Source organism: Hibiscus syriacus, unplaced genomic scaffold (assembly GCF_006381635.1).
Source record: "Hibiscus syriacus cultivar Baekdansim isolate YM2019G1 unplaced genomic scaffold, ASM638163v2 tig00111754_pilon, whole genome shotgun sequence".
Classification (NCBI taxonomy): domain Eukaryota; kingdom Viridiplantae; phylum Streptophyta; class Magnoliopsida; order Malvales; family Malvaceae; genus Hibiscus; species Hibiscus syriacus.
The window spans coordinates 687,248-702,388 of NW_024063169.1; the positions used below are offsets into that span (position 1 = coordinate 687,248).

The following is a 15,141-nucleotide window of genomic DNA, read 5'->3' on the forward strand; positions in this document are numbered from 1 at the left end:
TGTTTGTAAGGTAAAACAAAATTTTGCTTAATTTAATATTTAAAAAAAACATAAACTTGGGGCTATTGATGAGTGATGATATTCTTTCCGACAAGGTGAGAGTAGAATTAGCGGCTTAATTTGCTTTGTTGATTATTCTAGGGATAATAATAAAAAATCTTTAACATTTGATTAAATAACTATTTTGATTTGTATATATATATATTTGATGTATTTGGGCATTTAGCATTTCATTTTGAGGGGAAAAATTATTTCGTGAGTGAAAATCGTTAGTCAAGAAACTGTCAACGTTTCAAATTAAGAAATTTTGCCTTGAAGTAAAATGTTGAGACCAAAATGCTTTCCAAAAAAAAAGACAAGGGCTAAAGTAAATATTTAGTCAAACGCTATGAGCCTTTTTATCCTAAACTGAAACGTAAAGACAAAAATACACGAAATTAGAAGCCCAGATAATAAAAACTAAATTTGAAATTAACAATCCCAGATTTCAGACGACCACGAGGCGACGATGATTATAATAATAATAATAATAATAATGATAATAATAATAACAGTCTTTCAACTTTCGATCAGGCTGCCAAGCATTTAGTCCCATCTAGTGGATATCTTAGCCATCAGTCCATCCTTGGTGTGCAAGATGATGGATACAGCCGGAACAACTGGAGTTTCATCCGATACACAGATACGATAATTGTAAACTATAGCCGATGCCACGGATTTCATCTGAACAAAAGCAACTTCCTTCCCTAAAACATGTCCGTGGCCCTGCATTGAAAAAGAAGAAGAACGATGGCTCATGTTAATACCTCCCCGCTCGTCAATCCATCTCTCAGGCTTGAATTCAGCAATCTTCCCCCAGATCGACTTCATCCTTCCCATTGAATACTGTTGAACAAGATTTTCATATTTGGATGAACCGCATGCCACTAGGAAGAAGTCTGGTTGAGTGGTTCCTTGTGCTGAAAAGGAAGCGGTGGATATAACCTCAAGGCCTCACATAATGCTCCATGTAGATAAGCCAAATTCTTTACTTCCTCAGCCTTGAACAATCGCTTCTTTCCGGTTTCTTCTTCGGTTATTTTCGATTGAAGCTCTTCTATGATCTTGTTTTCGACTATCGGGTGACGGGAAACCAGCCAAATGAACCAAGTAAGAGCAGAGCTTGTGGTGTCCCTCCCGCAGCATCATACTCAAAATGGTGTCTCTCAAGAATTATCGTCACATTCTAAACCTATGACTTCTCTTCGGTATGTACGATGTTAATAGATCCACGCCTTCTTCGACGATTTCTGATGTCGAATTCGACCCTCGGTTCAATCTTTCCTCTTGCCATATATATTCGGCTATTATATCATCAAGAACATGCCACGCCTTTCCATATTTCCGTTCTTGTCCATGTTCAGCCACCTCTGCAACTTAATAAACCATGGTGGCCTGACATGCCGATAAAATATCGCTTCTCGGCATCATCCAGGGCCTTGGTGAAAAGAACTTCCGGGAATTCGACGGAGAGGGATCTAGGGTCATGGCCAGTAACCAAGATGCATGTAGAATCGAACGTGAACCTTTGGAATATATCTTCCAAGTTTGCCACTAGACCTCGTTTGGCAAAATGGTCCATAACAGGAACGAGAGTGTGCCACCTTATAATGGGAAGTCCTCGACAAAAAATTATGAAATCGGTGAGTCATGATCCTTGAGCAACCGTCCTCTGTTTTTCCACAGATCCATGTCGGAGTTGAAAATACCGTCTCCAGTATGTCGAACAACTGTTTGAACTCAGATCCTTTGGGGAAGTTGGCAAAGTTGGAGCTCATAACGTGGTGAATGTGGCAGGGTTGCAGGTCAGCATCAGGTTCATGTTAGCAGACCAAGGGCCTTGAAAAGGAAAGTGCAGTGGCATCTCTCGAGAATCTCGGTACACCAATCGTGAATCCGATGAACGTTGAGGAGCAGCGCCGGCATCATCCCAACAATCGGACTCCTGGACTCCCATCTTTGTTTCTCGAGCAGTATAGAAACAGAAAGCAAACGAGAGGCAGAAAACTTCAAAAAAAACTGAACTAATGCCATTAATTGCAAAGCTTTGGGAAATGGTTTAATTCCTTCTTCTAAATTATAGGGAAACATATATGTAGGTTTCTTTTAAAAGCATCCCATTCATGAGAGATGACAGGTAACTAGAAGTAGAGATGTGAACTTTTCACATTGCAAATGATAGTTTATAGTTTCATTGAGGAAAATTAAAGCTGATTGAGCAAAAGATAAAAGTTTCCATTTTAATAGTTCGCAGCAATTATAAGGTAGTTATCGATGATGTACGTACTTACAGACACGATTTATCAATCATGAATTTATAAGAAGATAATATTATATTTAATTTATGAGGTTGATGAGTTCAATGAGATAAAAGTTTTTTTAATTATCTGAGATGTTTGTACAGTAACCACCCATTATAACGTCATTAGTAAGAAAAACATTGAGTAAAAAAATTCAATGTATTAGTTCAGTGAGAAAATTGAAAGATCTAAAATACAGTAAATAATAAGATAGAGTTAAAGTCAGTAACCAAATTTGTAATTTATTTTTTACTTTTAACCTTTTATATAATTTTAATTATTTAATATTCATATAATATAAATATATATAAAAATAAAAAAAATATATATTAAAATATTTAAAAAACTAATCGAACTAGACTGGATTGGGGGAGGCTAGAAACCATAAATCACAGAGCCCAAACTTGCCCCACTTTCTAAATGAAGTGTGTAAACGCGCTCTTTCCAATGATTTAATCGAGAGAAATTGGTATGTCATCTTCAACAGCTCAAATACCCCAATTCAACAAAGCAAGAGACAGACTAGTTGGTATTATGATGAGACTATGTTTGGTATTATGATGATGCAGCTTTTTGGTATAATTAATAATATTCGATTATTAATTGATTAATTCGAATCGAATACTACAGAGACGAGACGGTCCTCCTAATCCAACTTATTCATTCGCAAATGTCAAAATTTGAATTCAATTTACTTAAGAGATTTAGTGTCTCATCCAACTAGACCAACAAGTTGTGGTGATGTCGATTTTATATTCATCTTTTACTGATTTGACATAAATTGAGGTTAGATATTTATGTTATTATACTAGGGTAAACTACACCGATAGTCTTTGAATTTTTAGTATACTTTCATTTTGATAATTGAATTTTCAAAATTACGTTAAAGTTACTAAATTTTTAATTCGCTTTCCTTATAGTCATTACTACTAGAAAATGATTATGGGGATTGTTTTACCCTAAAACCCTAATTTTTAAATTGCCAACAGTTGTAATATTTTGGTTTCTCATGAATGAATAGTTATTGATCAATCTCAATCGTTTTAGTTATTTTGTAGATCAAATATCCATTTACATTATGTTATCGAGTCAATGCTTAAAACATTATGCTGATGAGTCAATGTTGAAAGCAATGACAATGTTAGAGACATCATTAAAAATATTTATTACATTATTAAATAATTTTAAAATTATAAAAATATATTTTTTAAAATAATTTATTATAAATAATTTAACGATAAGTATAAAATACCACACAAAATATGATATAAAATTCGTCAAATAATTTAATCAGTATTTTCGTTAAACATGCCTACAGTGTGGGAAGTGTGCACAATAACTATTGGGTGTCTCCATTTCTGGCAAAGGGTCCAAGATTCCAAATATAATAGCCCGGGGACAATTCCATTTAAGACTTTAGAAAACAGCAATCAACTCAGCAAGAAAGGGGGTCTGCTCCTTTCTTTTCTCGAAACCAATCCGGTATAAGACTGTAAATGAGACAAGATAAATTGCGAGTTTCTCGAAATTAATTCAGTTAAAGTTTGATCAACTCTTTAATTAAATTGAGTTTCAATTTTTATTTTGAGTTCGATCGAGCTTGATAATTTAACATATGAATTTCGAGTTAAATTGAGCACAAATTTACACTTTTCAAATCATGTAGAGTTCAACAATATTCAAATCATCTAGACTCGTTTACTGCCCTAGTGGGAAGAGACTGTGTACTTTATATCAGAAAATGATGCTTCATTCTAGGAATTGTTCAACAAGGAGAGATAAGAATAGGTTGTTTTGTTCACTATAACTAATAATTAAAAATATGTTTGGCACGTTGTTTTTCCCTTTTTTTTTATGAGTAATAATTTCATGATAACTCACCAAGTTTCAATAAAGAATCAAAGTTTTTATAATCGATTCAGCATTTCAACTTCAAAATCGCTTATGATTTTAGCTCAATAAAAACAAGGTTAAACACACAAATTTCATTATTTAAAGGATGCTAAATCATTGGTTCTTAACATATTGTTGCATCCCCTGACTCTATAAGGTCCTCGTAAAACGAACATTGAAGTTAATCTTGAGAACTCATGATGGGTCTTAGTGTTAAATAAAATATTTTTTCTTAGAGAATTTGGATTCAAACAGTTGCATCTGTAATGAGTGTGCACGTTGTCAATATAGGCTAAGAAATATCTAGACAGATACTACTTGTAATCACCAGATTATTAAAAAATTGAACCCATTAATATATTTGTTCAGGTAAATCTCCTGAGTTATCAAAAGTCTCGTCAAGGATAAGTCACTCAAAAATTGTTTATTGATATGTTGGTGGAGAATGGTATTTCGAAAGAATAAAGAAGATCGATATATTGTTCCATTGATAATTGCTAATACTCCCCTCTAAAAGAATTTTGTCTTCAAAATCCTTTATATTAACGATTAATGACTTATATCAAATATTTTTTTTGAGGTATTGGGTTCAACTAATTGCTCCTACAGGGTTGCGCGTATTGTCAATGATTAAGAAAAATTTTGAACATATAATACTCTTGTAATTAAATAATAAAATGAGGAACGATCGAGTCAAATATAAATAATTAATAGAGTTAGAATTCATCAAATTAAGCTTCGCTTAAATAAGAAAATAAAAACACTGCCAATGTTACAAACTCAACTGCTCCGTTTGATCCTCCCTGTACCTTTTACCATGTCCTCACGAAGGGGTCGAAAAGAGACTTGGGTAGGGGACCATCCCATTCCAATGATTCCCACCACTCCTTTGATGATATCTAAATTGAATGAGAAAGATTTGCAGACGCAGATGGTGGGACATTATCAAATTTGGGAAGATTAAGACCCATCCTTCTTTAATTCCGGTGGATCCCACAAGATCAATAGGCTCAATTGTGGAAGATGAATATTAGGATACATTAACTGTAATTAGTTAGTCGTTTTATTCTGTTTTATAATACGGGTTAGTTAATTAATATTATAGCCGTATATAAACAACTTTGTAATCTTCTTTTGTATACAAGTGAAAAAAAGCATTCTTCCATTTCCAGTTTCTTGTTTGTTATATGGTATCTGAAGTTTGATTTTTTTTTACGCTTCATCATGGATAATTCCTTGAATGATAGTTTCGATAATGGAGCAAATCCCTATTATTTGCATCAATCTGATAATATTGGTATGATATTGGTGAGCCAACTGCTTTCCAATGATAACTTTCATAGTTGGAAAAGATCGATGATGCTTGCCCTCTCTGTCGAGAATAAACTTGGTTTCATTGTTGGTTTCATTCCATCTCTTGATTCGTCCATGGTAAATCAGTTCAACGCTTGGATAGGAGCTAACAATTTGGTCAATTCTTGGCTTCTCAATTTAATTTCCAAAGACATTGTTGCGAGTTTGATGTATCATACAACTGCAACTGAAATGTAGAAAGATTTGGTTGATCATTTCCATCAGTCAAATGGGCCACGATTGTTTCATTTAATGAAGCAATTGTGTGAGCTCGTGCAATATCAAATGTCAGTAAGTAATTACTACACTCAATTAAAGATTGTTTGGGATGAATTATTTTCGATTCGACAGTTATGTAGTTGTCTTCAGTGAACTTGTAGAGGAGTACGACATATGATTGCTGAACAACAGCAAGAACAATTTATTCAATTTTTAATGGGGTTGAATGAGTTTTATGCTCATATCAGGGGGAAGATTCTTTTAATGGATCCCTTTTCTCCCATTTCAAAGGTGTTTTCTTTGGTTGTTCAAGAAGAGAATCAATGAACTGTGCAACCTGTTCATCCTATTTCTGAGCCTACCTTTGTTGTTAGGCTAATTCTGGCATTGGTAGTGGCAAGAACATACCCTTGTGTAGTCATTGTAAAATTCTTGCTCACACAAAGGACAAGTGTTATAAGTTGATTGGCTATCTTTCTGGTTATAATTCCAAGAATTGGTCTTCTTCGAATTCTTCTCGTGGTAAAGGTACCCAAGTGGCTCACACCAACTCTGTGGTTTCTCATAAAGGTTCTTCTATATTTACTGAAGCTTTTACTCCCGAGCAATGTCAGCAATTGATTGCCATGCTTACTTCTCAGTTACAAACTGCATCTTCTTTGGATATTCCTACCACTTCAATTAATACTATCATGCATGGTAATATTATGTCACACATAAATGGTTCATGTGTTGGGGCATCTGATTACTGGATTTTATATTCTGGGGCTTCAAGGCATATATGTTATTCAAAGACTCTATTTGAATCTTTATTTCCCATAACAAGTTGTTCAGTCACCTTGCCATATGGATCCACTATTCCAGTTAGTTTTGCAGGCATAGTTCGGTTTTCTTATGATCTTGTTTTATATGATGTGTTGTTTGTTCAAGATTTTCGCTTCAATTTTCTTTCAGTTAATGCATTGTTGAAATCTTCTTATCTAAATGTGTTGTTTTGCAAAACAAATTGTTTAATTCAGGGCCTTCATCGAGTGATTGGGAAGGGTGAGTTGATTCAAGGACTTTACTTGCTACAAATGTCTTCTTTCAAATCCAATATTTCATGTAATAATGTTTCTAGTGATTTGTTTAGTGATTGTCATAATAAGTTGGGTCATCCTAGTTCTTATGTTATGTATCTTCTTAAAGATGTTTTGTCTCTAAACAATGTAAAAATGTGAGATCCTTGTCAAATTTTCCTATTGGCCAAGCAACAAAGATTATCATTTCATGTTTCTTGTTCTTATACCACATGACTTTTTGAATTAACTCATTGTGATATATGGGGACCTTATAAGCACAAAACTTATTCTGGTTAGACTTCATTTCTTACTTTGGTTGATAATTTTTCGAGATCCACCTGGGTTTATTTGCTGCAGCACAAATCCGATGTCAGTACAATCATACATGCTTTTATATTCATGATAAAGAAACAATTTGAGCTTGATATAAAGGTTTTTAGGTCTGATAATGCCCTTGAATTAAAGTTCACTGAGTTGTTTGGTAGCTTGGGTATGGTTCATCAGTTCTCATGTGTGGAAACACCTCAACAAAACTTTATGGTCGAAAGGAAACATCAATATTTATTGGTTGTTGCTCGTGCTTTGTATTTTCAATCAAAAGTGTCAATTAAGTTTTGGGGTGATTTATTCACTGCCACTTACTTAATTAATAGACTTCCATCGCCTGTGTTGAACAATAAATATCCTTATGAAGTTTTGCATGGTCATTTACCATATTATTATCAATTACGAGCCTTTAGATGTCTTTGTTTTGTTTCTACATTGAATTCCCAACAAGATAAGTTTTCGGATCGTGCTCTGCCTGATGTTTTTCTTGGATATCCTCTAGGTGTAAAGGAGTATCGTGTATATGTGTTACAAAGTCAGAAAATCATTGTTTCCCGCAACATGGTTTTTCATGAAGGCTTGTTTCCTTTTCAAAATGTAAATTTTTCTAATCATTTTGTTGATATTTTTTAGGATTTTTGCTTGCCAAAAGTTGTACATGACATGGTTGATCCTTCACATGCATTCGAGGTTGAACATGATGGTTCCATATTCATTCAACAGCTTTCTCCTGGGTCTGTTTTAGAGGAACCTGCTGGCTCGAATGATGATGCTTCACTGCATGTTGATATTGTTGTTTCAGTGTCAGTTCGATGTTTTTCCCTCATTATTCAGAAGCCATAATATCTTCAGCAATATTATTGTAACAATGATTCTTTTGAATGTTTATATATTATTGAAAATTTTGTATCTTCTTCGAGACTTTCAACTGAGTATGGGGTTTTTGTTGCCAATATCTCATCCACTGTTGAGCCATCTTGTTGAGTTAATCGATTGATGGAATCGGCCAAGAAGGGGGTGAATTGACAATTTAAAAAATTTTGTGGAAGCTTTTGCAGAAAATTAAAAGTAATTGCACAACGATTTAGAGTTGTTCGACTTTCTCAACCAAAGTCTACGTCCACTACCTTAGCTATCCACACTAAGGATTTTCCACAAATTCACTAATTTGTCTTTCTTTTGAGGACAAAGAGTAACCTTACAAACCCTCAATAATTATACCCCAAATTCTTGAGAACACTCTCTCCCAAAGAGAATAATACAAATTTTGCAAACTTACAAGGAAATCCTCACAAGGTAGATTGTTTTTCACAATTCTAGAACAAGAAAAGAACACTAAAAAATAATTACAAATTATCACAAATGGTGTTCTTGAAAGCAAAATGATTATTGAAAGGAAAATTGGCTTGTTTTGTACAAACTTGGTGTTTGATGCTTTCTCTCTTGTTTCTCTATGATTTCTTGTTGATCAAAGGCTTCTAAGCTTGCTTAAATACACCTTGAATCACTTCTGAACATTGGGGATGATTAGTGAAGATAATATAGCTGTTTTAGTGTGAAATCAATTAATAAAACAGTTTGGAGCGTGGGGGGAATCGGTACCCCTTAAGGGGAATCGTTTCCCTAAGTGTAAAATTCAAATATTTTGACCGTTACACAGGGGGGAATCGGTACCCCCTGGGGGGGAATCGGTTCCCTCCGAGCATACTGGAAAACTCGGAGCCAAACCATTCAGGGGGAATCGGTACCCCCTTGGGGGTAAATCGGTTCCCTCTGAGCAATCTGGAAATTTTGGCTTTGAAATGGTTCAAAATATTTTGTAAAATTGTTTTGAAATTATTTTAAGACTAAAACTTAATTTTACACTTGAGTAAGGATTAAAAATGACATTTGAAAGATTTGGAGTAATATTTTGATATTCGAATAATTATATCGAATATACTTAGAAAATCTTTTTGAAAAATCTTAAAATTCATTTAACTTAATTTGTTATATCGAAATATCAAAATGTTTTCAACAATCTTCCCCTTTTTGATATAACAAAACATTTTAGTAATTTTAAGATTTTGAAATCAAGTTTTGAAATTACTCCCCCTTACTCTAACACTTCTAACACTTCTCCCTTTTAAAAACACAAACATTTCTCCCCCTTTTTGTTAAATCAAAAAGACTTTTAAAAGATTTTAAACAAGGTTTTTGAAATCATTTAGCCAATTGATAACTAAATATAGCGTAAGCTGCTAAGATCATAATCAAGAGAAAGATTAGCCATTAGTTCCATAATTCAATATTCATAAACAATGTGAAATGACAAAAATTGGTCATAATACTAATATGTAAATGATGCAAAAACATTAAGCTCAAAATGAAAGTGAAAATCAAACCAAATATATAAGAATGTAAGTTCAAATATCCACTTATCCAACAAATTCAAACACCCAAAATAAAACATCCATGAACATCAAAATGTTTCATAATTAAAAGTTCTGAGTTCGGGACGATAAACCCATTGACCCAAAGACCGAGATTGATAAACAAATTACTAAGGAGACAACCATAAACCAAGGTTTCTATATTCTTGGAAGGAACAATGTTTATGGAAACTCACTAAAGATGATCTGTGGCAGATTAATCTTCTTTTTATGTTGGATACAATATATCCACCATATATCTATGTTTCTAAGGGAGGAGTACCTACCTCCGGATGGTCTAAACCATCAAGAGATCAAATAATGAATGAATCTATCACGATGAGTTCTTAGGGTACTCTCACTATCCATAGACTTATAGGGTGAATCCACAGTCTCTTTTTCATTAAACCTGAGTTATCTAGTCCAAAATGGGTAGCGATTGTGCTGGAGTCAATAAAAATGAATTGTCCTAAAAGATAGGATCAAATTCCTATAGTTTCAAATCGGTGCTCGTTTTGGACACATACCACATTGGAATAGAAAAATGCAGACTAATTGATGATAAACCAAAGGTTTGAGTTTAAAGAGTTTATCAAACTTCTAGGATGTAGGAAGATATTGGAAGTCCATATCTTCTATAGCTTGGATCGAAGGGATACACTCTTCCCAAATTTGTATGACTCAAAACAAGTATGGTACATATGGTATAAATCTTGTCCACAACCAGGTACGTTGAAACAAGAGTTCATAATGGTCATATTTGGGTTATTTGTTTTAGAGGAAGAGGTCGATTTTGACTTGCTACTATACAATGTCCTTGGTCGTTTAGGATTTGACATGATTTAAGAATCAGAATAGAATATGTAACCTGCAAATTTAAACACATGTATGCAATATAATCAAACCCAAAACTCAAATCTCTAAACCGAATCCTAGAGGGCATTTTTTTGAAAAACTATTTGGAAAATAATGTTTGAAAATCATAATATGTATAGTTTTTATGAAAACATAATTGAATCAAAAACATCAATTAACACAATTTTTGATTTTTTTATTTCGAAATTTAAAGATAGTTTTGAAAAATTGAGTGTTTTTGACGAAATTGGTTGTAAAATCATCATATAACCAATGCCCGATGTAATGTTCATCTTAGAACTAATCAAAACTAGTCCTAAGTTCAAAAATCAATGAAATAGAGGATTTTGAATATTACTTCAAATTTGGATTTTATGAGAATGTGATGTTGTTTGCAAGGATTAGAAGTTGAAGATGATCTATTCCGACTTGCATTTGATGATTTTGGCAAAAATGAGATTTAGAGAGAAGAGAGAGTGAACAACGTTTAAGAAAGAAGAGAGGGTTTGAGCAAATATTGGGTTCTGCCCGTGCTAAAATCAAACCCCATTGGGGTATCGATTCCCCTACAGGGGGAATCGGTTCCATTCAAAGGGGAATCAGTTCCCTCATGGGGGTATCGATTCCCTCTGTACCAAAACTAAATCCGATTTTAAACACACAAAATGCTAAATTAATTTTCTCTATTGGTATTGGCAACTCATATATTGAAAATTAATCATGTTCAACAATCAAATTAATCTTTAAACTATATTTGAACAAAGTTAATTTTCATCAAGAATCATAACTCCCCTAACTAATAGAAATAATGAAATCAAAATTACTATTCTAAGCATTTTTCATTTGTTCTTAAAAGTGCTAAAATTATTTTAAACACTAAGTGAAGATAGGTTGGTCAAACCTAATTCTCTCCTAAGTGTCCAAAATCTTTCCTTGTCTAAAGGTTTTGTAAAGATATCCGCTAATTGGTGCAAGTATCAACAATTCTAGAACTACATCTTCCTTAGTGACATGGTCCTCTAAAGTGATGTCTTATTTCAATGTGCTTAGTTCTAGAGTGTTGGATGGGATTTTTAGTGAGACAAATAGCACTAGTATTGTCACACTTGATAGGAATGGTGCCAACTTCAATTCCTAATCAAAGTTGTTTCATCCATAAAACTTGTGCACAACAACTACCAGCTAAAATGTATTCGGTTTCAGTGGTAGATAATGCAACACAATTTTGTTTCTTTGAAAACCAAGAAATCAACATATTTCCAAGGAATTGGCAAGTACCGGATGTGCTTTTCCTATCTAATTTGCATCCTCCATAATCCGCAGCAGAAAAGGCATGCAAGCTAAAGCTAGAGTCTCTAGGATACCAAAGTCCTAAACTAGAAGTGTCCTTAAGGTATCTAAAGATTCTCTTAACATCTAGTAAATGTGATTCCTTAGGGAATGATTGAAATCTAGCACATAAGTAAACACTAAACATAATGTCCGGTCTACTTGCAGTTAGATAAAGTAGAGATATAATCATAGACCTATAGAATTTAACATCTACACATTTACCTCCTTCATCTAAGTCAAGCTTTGTTGAAGAACTCATTGGAGTGTCATGAGGTTTGCCATTTTCCAGTCCAAACTTCTTGAGCATATCTTTGACGTACTTAGCTTGATTGATGAAGATGCCATATTTTCTTTGCTTGATTTGGAGTCCCAAGAAAAATGAGAGCTCCCCCATCATGCTCATTTCGAATTCACTTTGCATTAGCTTAGAAAATTCTTGGCAAAGAACATTATTAGTAGAACCAAATATTATATCATCGACATAAATTTGAACTACTAATAAATCTTTACCTTTATGCTTTAAAAACAATGTAGTGTCAACCTTCCCTTTTGAAAAACATTTTTCAATTAAAAATTTTGACAATCTTTCATACCAAGCTCTAGGAGCTTGTTTTAAACCATAAAGTGCTTTTGTCAATTTAATAACATGATCCGGAAATTTTGAATCTTCAAAACATGGAGGTTGTTCCACATACACTTCTTCTTTTATAAAACCATTTAAAATGCACTTTTAACATCCATTTGATATAATTTAAATTCATGAAAACATGCAATGCTAATAAATTCTAATTGCTTCCATCCTAGCTACGGGAGCGTATGTTTCATCATAGTCTATGCCCTCTTCTTGAGTATACCCTTGAGCAACAGTCTAGCCTTGTTTCTCACTATATTACCACTCTCATCAAGCTATTCCTAAATACCCATCTAGTACCTACAGTAGATTTATTACTAGGCCTTTCAACTAATGTCCATACTTCACTTCTCTCAAATTGATTTAACTCTTCTTGCATAGCCATAATCCAATGTTCATCATTTAATGCTTCTTTAATATTCTTAGGCTCTATGCATGAGATAAATGCAACATAATTAACAAATATTCTAAGAGAAGATCGAGTTGTTACCCCTTTGGATGGATCACCTATAATTTCACCATCCTTGACATAGTTGTACTCTCTTGGATAAGATATTTCCCTTTCTTCAATGGTTGGATTCTCAAGAGGATCACGAGTTTCCTCATTTTTCGTTTCTTCCTTTTATGATGGTTCTCCAACGTCATGTCTAACGTCATTTGTATTTATAATACCTACATCATCATTCACACAAGAATCCTTCCTCGGAAGGAGATTATCATAAAAAACAACATGTATAGACTCTTCTACAACTAAAGTTCTTTTATTAAATACTCGATAAGCTTTAGAATTTAAGGAATAACCCAGAAAAATTCCTTCATCACTTTTAGCATCAAATTTGCCAAGGTTTTCTTTATCGTTGTTTAAAACAAAACATTTACATCCAAAAGGATGAAAATAGCTAATGTTAGGCTTTTTATTTTTGAAAATTTCATATGGAGTTTTCTTTAAAATTGGCCTAATCATTACTCGATTTATAACATAACAAGCGGTATTTGTGGCTTTCGCCCAAAAATATTTTGGCAAATTATTTTCACAAAGCATGGTTCTAGCCATTTCTTCTAAAGTTTGATTTTTCCTCTCAACAACTCCATTTTGTTGAGGGGTTCTAGGTGCTGAAAAATTATGGCTAATACAATTAGAATTACAAAACTCAATAAATCCAAGATTTTCAAATTCAGTGCCGTGATCACTCCTAACACTAGTTATAGAGTAACCTTTTTCATTTTGGATTATTTTTTAAAATGTGATGAAATATTCTAATGCTTCATCTTTAGTAATTAAAAATAGAACCCACGTATATCTAGAATAGTCATCTACCAAGACAAATGCATATTGTTTTCCACCCAAGCTAGTAGTCCTAGTTGGCCAAAAAGATCTATATGGATAAATTGTAATACTCTACTAGTTGATACGTCATTAATGGATTTAAAAGAGACTCGCTTTTGTTTTCCTTTAGAACAAGCATCACAGATTTTATCATTATCAAATTTAAGCTTAGGCAACCCTCGAACTAAATCACCTTGAATTAGCCATTGCAAAACACTCATACTATCATGTCCTAGTCTCCTATATCATAACCAACTATCATGTTTATCCTTAGCAACTAGGCACAAACTAGTCATATCAATAGAATCTAAATGCACCATGTATATGTTTTCTATTCTATGACCAACAAGCATAATCAGATTAGATGCAATGTCAATGACTTTACAACCATTAATATCAAACATGACATTGAATCCTTTATCACAAAAATTGACTAATACTCAATAGATTATGATTTAATCCATTCACATATAAAACATTCTTAATTTGTATGGAGGAGGTATTACCGATAGTACCAATACCTTCAATGTGACCTTTTGAATCATTACCAAAAGTCACTTCCCCTCCATTTTTGACGTTAAGCTCAATGAACCGGCTTTTGTCTCCGGTCATGTGTCTTGAGCATCCACTATCAAGTTACCATGAATTTGAATTTGTTTCCCGTGCCTTGTAGCAATGCTCCTTTTCCTACAGACATAGATTAATTTCTAATTTTTGGTACCCAAATTCTTTTGGGTCCATATTCATTAGTTTCCAAAATCCTAGTCCCCTTAGGTATCCATTTGTGTAGGATATCTTTATCTTTAGTAGTAATGAGGTTTTTAGGAACCCATATACTTCTAATGATTTTTCCATTAGAGGTTCTTTGGGGACCTCTATGATTGTAGTTTTTAAAACTTTTTCTAACAAAGTTGGATTTTGAATTTGCTCCATTTTCAAAATGTTTTGTTCCAACTTTATCAAAAGAAGCTTTAAGATCATCAATTTTCTTTTGATGATCATCATTGACCTTTGAAAGTAAATTTTGCAAATCCAAATTTTTCTTTTCAAACTCTTCTAGTTTGATTTGCAAATCTTTGATTTTACTTTCAAGATCGTTGTTGGGTTTGGATATGAGTTTATTTTCATTTTTCAATTTTGAAACATCATTTTTATATTTTAAAAACAATTTCTCATAATCCAAAAAGCCAACCCATTATATTCCTCTAATAGCTCATCATAGGATAAATCATCAAAATCAGATGAGTTAGAGGTTACCTTAGAATCTTCCCCGAATGCCATCAAGCACAAGTTTGCTACTTCTTGTTCTTCTTCATCGGAACCTTCTTCATCGCTCCATGTAGCCACATGAGCCTTGTGCTTATTCTTTGATTGACCCTTTCTCTTCAATTGT

At 33.3% G+C, this 15,141-nt stretch overlaps 1 pseudogene; it reads right to left on the minus strand.

The window, feature by feature from the left end:
- Positions 1-521: 521 nt before the first annotated feature.
- LOC120169131 lies at positions 522-9,082 on the minus strand (annotated as a pseudogene).
- Between the last annotated feature and the right edge of the window lie 6,059 nt (positions 9,083-15,141).